Below are 7,909 nucleotides of genomic sequence, written 5' to 3'. Positions count from 1 at the left end.
AAGTTCTAGGGGACTGATGACCACAGATGTTAAGTCCCATAGTGCTCAGAGCCATTTGAACCAACCATATGTATATGAAAGTAAACATATTTTTCTTTTATGAATGACAGTCCTATTGCTAGTTTGGAATTTTCTCGTTATGTTCTTGCAGCTTGTGAGTTATTCTCATCGAGCAGAGACATAAGACGATAGAATGGGGTGAAAGAGATATAGAAGAGGTAGATAAGTTAGAGGAAGAGAAATAGAATGGTAACATTCGAAGCTATGATGGAGAGGAGAAAGAAAGAGATGAGAGGGGCACAACAATGGTGGCTATACCGTCCCTAATATGTAAGTTTTGAGTTCCCTCTTGAATAATAATAATAATAATAATAATAATAGAGAGCTTCTCTACATATTCACTATAGACTGCTGCTCCTTCTTGCTGGCGATGGATGTCTTCATGAAGACCTCGATCTTTGGCGGTCCAGAAAAGGTTCCACCTCCAAAGTCACTTTGTCGTCAGTCTGAAAATGCCTTCCACGCAACGGCTTCATCATGCGAGGAAAGCCGAAGAAGTCACTGGGTGCCACGTCTGGAGAATACTCTGAGAGGGAGGATGGTAGGGGTGTGGGGGAGGGGGGGGCGAGTGAGGCAAGCTTTAGTAGCCCAAAGTTAAATCACGTGGACCTGTCTCCTGTGAAGAATGACCTGGAGCGTAGTTGTGGAGCAACAACACCTCTTTTGGACAGCTTCTCGTGAAACATCGAGACAGTATCCAGCAACGTCGTCTGGAAATTTCTCTAGTATGCTCGTGCAATGGTTTGCCCCTTGTGGGGATAATGTGTCAGCTCCACACTACGGCAATCCCAAGAAATATTCAGCATCACCCTTCCTGATGACGAGTGGGTTTTCGCCGTTTTCGGCAGTGGTGATATTCACGTGTTCGTTCCGCTTTCTCCTTTGCCTCAGAGTCGTGTCGATATATCCAACACCATCTTCCGTCATACAGTCGGTACAAAGGACACGTCGCATGGAGTAAGAGAATTCGGTCTGATTCCAGCCTACGTGCTGAATCGTTCTTGAGCGAAATACGTCTATGGAGTTTATGCCATGTGCTTGCCGTTACATGCTCTCAGGTGCACACCCTGATGGCTCCCGTAGTGCTCTACAGTAGTGTTCGGAATGTTTTGGTCTCTTGCAGAGGAAAGCGATCTGTAACCATTCGAAATACCACAAAAACGCTCCTCCACTGCCTTTTATATGAGACTTTGACGATGGTCGCCTGGCTATTGTTTGAGAGTATTATGGTAGAAATGTCATAGCAGAGAATATTCTCCCTTTCAGTTATTTTTAATTTATTTCCCCTTGCAACATAAATTAAAGTTGTACCGGACAGTTGATGATGAATACTAATTACTTTTTTAATTAGTCTACTAATTATTTTTGTATTGGCCGTAAAACAAGGACTCAAACAAGGGTGCGGTCTCTCATCAATCCTTTTGGATGTACAGGGTGGGCCAAAAGTCACTATCCATCGCAACCTAATTGAATACAAAACAAACAGTTTGAATTCTGAAATAACTGAATCCTGTATTGAAACTACAGAATTATTTATTTCATTCTTTCTCGAATTGCTTTCCATCTTCGTTGATACATTTCGTCAGACGATCTGGGACGCTTGAGTATACTTGTTTACCCAATCGTTTATTAGAATCAATATCTTTAAAAGCATTGTAAATAGCTCCTTTCAAGCCCTCAATTGTTTGCGGTTTTGTAGCAGACACTATAGAAGACATCCGTTAGTGTAAGGTCAGGAGATCTGGCTGGTATTTCTATTGCCCCTCGTCGTCCAGTGACTCTTCTACCAAATACCTCACCCATGTAGTTTCGCCCAGCAGTTCTGTAATACGGTGGCGCTTCATCACATTGAAAGTAAAGTGAATTTATGTCTTAGGTTATTTGTAGTCTCAAAGTGACATGGACTGTCAACATTACCGGTTCGAATAACAGCCAAGACCCCTTAAATAAAAGACAACTCTTTAACACCCCAAGCGGTAACACAAAGTTGATGTCACTGCCTCCCAAAAACAATTTTATTGCTCTCTGTATAGCAGTGTACATACAGTTGTATCTGTTGACATGACCTGATAATTTGAAAGTTGCCTCGTCTCTCCAAAATCTCTTTCTTCATTATAAAACATCTTCACATCAAGTTAGAATAAAAAATGAGCAATATCAGAAACGTTTCATTTAAGAGTACTGTGCTCTTGAGCATGTAGCAATAATTATCTGAAAACAATACTGCAGTCCACTCTGATATTTGTATCTATAATTATCGTAAACAAGATTACCTTTGTTTTAATGAGTTACATTCGGTAGTGACATCTGGTCCACCCTGTATATATCAGCAAAGTTTTAGAAAAACAGACTCTTATTTGCGGACTACCGTCAATTGAAAGGAAACACGCAAGCATAGCGAAGACAGTGATAAACAATAAGGTAATAGAACAGGTAAATTCGTTTCAGTATCTCGGGACTGATGCAGCACTATACGGGGCCGTGCTGACAAGTGATGCCTCCAAATTTTTTGTGTGAAAACCCTTAAAGCAAAATTTATTAACGTCCTACATCTATATTCTTCATGTCTACATATTTATTTGCCAACATAGTCGCACTAGCGACGAACACATTTCTCCCAACGAGAGTCAGCTTCTTGATACCATCATTGCAGAATGTTTGGCTTTGTTGACGGAGCCACAATCTCAGATCTGCTTCCTCCGCTTCATCACTGTCAGAGAGAAGTCCTCGAAGGTGTTCTTTCAGATCTGGAAACGGATGAAAACACACATGGGATCAAAAGTATCCGGACACCTGGCTGAATATGACTTACAAGTTCGTGACGCCTTCCATCTGAAATGCTGGAATTCAATACGGTGTTGGCCCACTCTTAGCCTCGATGACGGCTCCTACTCTCGCAGGCATAAGTTCAGTCAGGTTTGGAAGGTTTCTTGGGGAATGGCAGCCCATTCTACACGGATTGCTGCACTGAAGAGAGATATCGATGTCGGTCGTTGAGGCCTGACACGAAGTTGGCGTTCCAAAACATCCCAATGTGTACTATATTATTCAGGTCAGGACTCTGTGCAGGCCAGTCCATTACAGGAATGTTATTGTCGAGTAACCACTCCGCCACCGGCTGTGCATTATGAACAGGTGCACGGTCACGTTGAAAGATGCAATCGCCATCCCCGAATTGCTCTTCAACAGTGGGAAGCAAGAAGGTGCTTAAAACATCAATGTAGGCCTGTGTTGTGAGAGTGCCATGCAAAACACCAAGGGGTGCAAGCCCCCTCTATGAAAAACGCGACCAAACCATAACACCACCTCGCCCTGCTGGTCCGGGGCTTGGAATAGGCCCGAGGTATCCCTGCATGTCGTAAGAGGTGACTAAAAGGAGTCTCACACTTTTCGGTCCTATAAGTTCAGGTCCCATTGCATGATTTGAGCTGCCACTTTTCAAATTCTACAGAAGTGCGGGCCTTATGGGGAAGGTCGCCTTACGTGGTGCATGAGTTATCCATAGTGCCCTTAGATACGATCTCATGAACCTCTTGTCATGGCTTTGCATCTCCTCCTACAATTCAACTATTTGGGTGACATCACTTTCCGAGGTATGTCATCTTCTTCTGTTGTCTCCTGTCCTCTTACGCCCCCGTGACAGTATTGAATTTCTCTGCGCCTAATATCCAGTCCACTTTTTATATTTTTCTATTAATATGATTTTGCGATTGTTATGTTTGCTGTTAGTTTCTCCACGCCCAAGATCCTTACTTTCCCAAGCTTGTCCCTTTAGTTTCTATAATTATGAATACGAAATTTCGCGTTTATATTCAGGCGCCACTGGAGTACTGCTCATCACCTTGAAATCTTTTGTGTGTGGGATCTTCAAAAGGGGGGGAGGAGGTATGACGTCATTAGTGAAAGCTGTAGGAAGTATCGTACGCCCTGGTTTATCCGCGTATATAATTAGCTGGATCTAAAACTAGAGAATGAAAGGCGAAAAAAAAGAACATGTTTCACACGAGTCACACTTAGCCGCTTCTGACGCAGCAAGTTAACCGAGAACTTTTGATCTTCGAAAAAGAGAAGCCAAGAATTGTTTATTTTCCTTACGATGTCCTAATATCCGGGAGGTACAGTAGGCTGCTAAGAAAACAAAGCATCCAATGTATTCTGCTCCCGTCAAGAAAGATACTGTGATTTTCTCCACGCTGATAGCGATAGTCTAAAGGTGCAAGTGAGCACCTCGCCTTCGGACGTGAAAGACATGACGATACTCGAGTCCGGTGCTGGAGAGGTACAGGCTGGAGTTCCCACCCCCCGCAGGCATCCGTCGCCCCGCATCGGTTAATTAATTATTGCAGGCGGTAATTTCATTAACATTGTAATTGGCTGTAATTAGCGGCGCGTCACCGTCGTGTTTATTTTATGTACCCGATACGCAGAGGGTGGCGGCGCAGACGATTAGGGGGTGCAGTCGCTAATTGGTGGCGCCAGAGTTTTGCCCGCCTAGGCTCTAGGCTCCAGGCAGCTGGTGGCTGTACTCGCGGCGGTGCGGTCGATACTCCCACCGCCTCACAGACGCCCCTCCCGCAACACCGAGAGGCACTAGGCCGCCCCCTTCCAGTTCTCCAGTGGGGGAGGGATTGCGGCCGTCTCCAGACGTAATCCCTCATTAAAAAGCGAAGTGGTGCGACATGTTAGAACTTTAAGGCAGTCGAACCTGGTCCTTTGTTCTATGTGATACATGGGAATGCAAGAAGGGCGAAGAGGCGTCCAGTTGAATGACTTAGGCCAGGCGACCGAACATACCTCTTGGGGGAATCTGGGGCCAATCGTACCACACTACCTTTTTTTTTTTTTTTTAATTTTACTCGGCGGTAGTCGTTTCCATTCCTGAAGGTGGAAGCAGTTTTCGACAAATGTATTTTTGTCAGTGTGTTGTTTTAAATTCCAAATATTTCCCCAATGTCTCCCAGAGTGAGGCTATGTGACGCTGCTGATGGCGATCTGTCTGTCAGACGAGGACGGTAGACTCGGCGGTCGTGTTGGTGCTATTCAAAATGGTTCAAATGGCTCTGAGCACTATGGGACTTAACATCTGTGGTCATCAGTCCCCTAGAACTTAGAACTACTTAAACCTAACTAACCTAAGGACATCACACACATCCATGCCCGAGGCAGGATTCGAACCTGCGACCGTAGCGGTCACGTGGTTCCAGACTGAAGCGCCTAGAACCGCACGGCCACATCGGCCGGCTGGTGCTATTCGCCAGAGTTCAGTTATGTGCCGTCACCTGGTTTCCTCCTAACCCCTCTCTCATTGTCAAACAACACAATTTTGACGCCACACTGTACACAAGTACGCACATAGGTACACTTACGACGCGAATGTAAGGTGCCTTTCTGCGCGAAGTAAGAAACCTTTTTTCCAGCTGCACTGAACAACAACCATGCGGCTCGTCCCGACCAATAAATCCATGTAACTATGTCTATATTTCCTTTTAAAATACGAGGGGCGTTCAATAAGTAATGCAACAAGTTTTTTGCTGGAAAGCAGGTTGGTTTTATTAATGACTCTAATACACCCTGTTATTGGCTCTGAGCCCTGTGGAACTTAACATCTGAGGTCATCAGTCCCCTAGACTTAGAACTACTTAAACCTAACTAACCTACGGACATCACAAGTCCATGCCCGAGGCAGGATCCGAACCTGCGACCGTAGCAGCAGCGCGGTTCCTGATTGAAGCGCCTAGAACCGCTCGGCCACAGCAGCCGGCGACACCGTGTTTTCCCCACCCTTTTGGCTACAAAACCCTATTTTTCAACATAATCTCCCTCCAATGCGAGGGCCTTACTTGGAAAGCACTTACGCTAACATGGTACCACTCTACTGGTCGACGTCAGAGACAACGTCTCGCTTCATCAATAACCTCCTCATCTCCCACTTATTGCTTCCCACGAAGTTACATCCTTCATTGGGCCAAAGAGATGAAAGTTGGAAGGTGTGAGATGCAGGCTGTGGGGTGGATCAGGAAGAACAGTCCAGTGAAGTTTTGTGATCTCCTCTCAAGTGCGCAGACTTGGATGAGTCCTTGCGTTGTCATGCAAAAGGAGAGCTTGGTTTATGTTTTTGTGGCGACTAACACCCTGAAGTCGTTTCTTCGATTTCCTGAGGGTAGCAAAATACAATTCAGAGTTGACCATTGCTCTATGGGGAGGACATCGAGAGAGGAGGTTCAAATGGTGCGAGGTGTGGGTACGACTGTAGCAGGAAAGTTAGTATTTCGGGACGGGATAATGTGGGTGGGTTGGTATTAGAGGAAAATGATGATTGGATAAGCCATAGCTAGGGCGGAATATACGCCATGTTTTCGAGTAGGTAAGAACACATGAGGCTATGAAGAGAAGACGGAGTATTATTGTAATGTGGGGTACTGTAGGAAGTGGGATAAATGTGGTGGAAAGGGGAGCATTTCGTTGTCTGGGAGCGGAAGTCAATTAAAATTGCGCTGGGAGACAATATGGAGACTGTGTAGAAGTAGCATTGGCGGAATATGTTAATATAGGTGCGCCAGCGTACTAGTATTCAAAATTAGAGAGGAAAGAAAGGGGTTGCTGGAGTCGAGATTGCGAGGAATGTAGGATACACAGTGTTCGAAATGTGTGAGGTGAGAGGGGGGAAGTCAGCAGCGCAAAAGGGGTGAATATTCCGCTTTGCAGAGCAAAGTTTCATTATACCAAAACTACTGAAGTGAGTTAATACTTTTTTTGGGGTTGGTTATTAAAACATTTCTATGGCCTAAGGATGTTTCAAAAGCGGCGTTACATATTATGTTTCCTATGCTCATTCCGTGGCTTGATTGGAGAGGCACAAGATGATTTGCTGGTGATTAGGTTGGCCGACAGCTGCGAAAAAAAAATCTCCGAAAGCGCTGGTATGCCTGCGTCGCTAATCTGAACGCACCGATTACGGTTGATTTATGCCGCCTTGCGACTTCCTCAAACGATCTGATTGGTTGATATTAAAGTGATTACCCACCACCTTCTGACTGGTCCTGGATCAAAGCAGCACGTTGATGGATCCAGAAGGTCGAGCAAAATCAGTTTTGTAACTGAAATTTCTCGTAAGTTTCCCGACTTCTTAAATACTCACATAGCTGACCCTTCATTACTGTCATTAGATTTGTAACTTCGTTCCGTGTGTGAACAGGCGACTGGAAATATTATTAGTGAAATAATGAAGTACTCTGCCTTTGTAAGGGACTGAATGACGCAGCCGCTGAGGCCTCTCTGCATGAGTGGGTGATCCGTCGTGGCAAGATCTCGGGTTGACACACTATTGTAAACGTAATGTTGTTAGTAATATTATCCTAATGAAAATAATTCAGTCGTGATCGCCAATGACGTTTTATTTCATGACTGGTGGCTGATTTCAGTCTTAGACCACCTCCAGACCAGTGAGTGATACCGTTGGTAGCACGCACAGACATTAAGGAGGAGGCCCAATCGTCGACTGCAATAGACAGCCTGTCGGAATGAACAGGATGAGTCAGGAGGAACGGTACAAGCTTCGACGAGTGATGGTATTGGTGATTCTGAACGAAATACTTCGTATGGACATACGCGCTATTCCGAGTGGTTTCAGAGATACAACACGCATAACGTACATTGGTATTTATTTTCTGTATTATTCAGTATGTTGTTATTGCTTACAACGTAATACAGTCAAGTACAGGAATTCAAGACGAACCGTTTGATATAGGACACTCATGATCTATGGATAAAAGTACCTAAACTACAGTGTATTGCGTCGCGTAGAATTTCGAGTATTCTCTCGCTCTCTTCGCGCAACCTGCTAGGTATA

This window comes from Schistocerca cancellata, chromosome 2 (genome assembly GCF_023864275.1).
Source record: "Schistocerca cancellata isolate TAMUIC-IGC-003103 chromosome 2, iqSchCanc2.1, whole genome shotgun sequence".
Classification (NCBI taxonomy): Eukaryota; Metazoa; Arthropoda; class Insecta; order Orthoptera; family Acrididae; genus Schistocerca; species Schistocerca cancellata.
The sequence above is the reverse complement of the archived record's forward strand: the minus strand, read 5'-3'. Positions refer to the sequence as shown.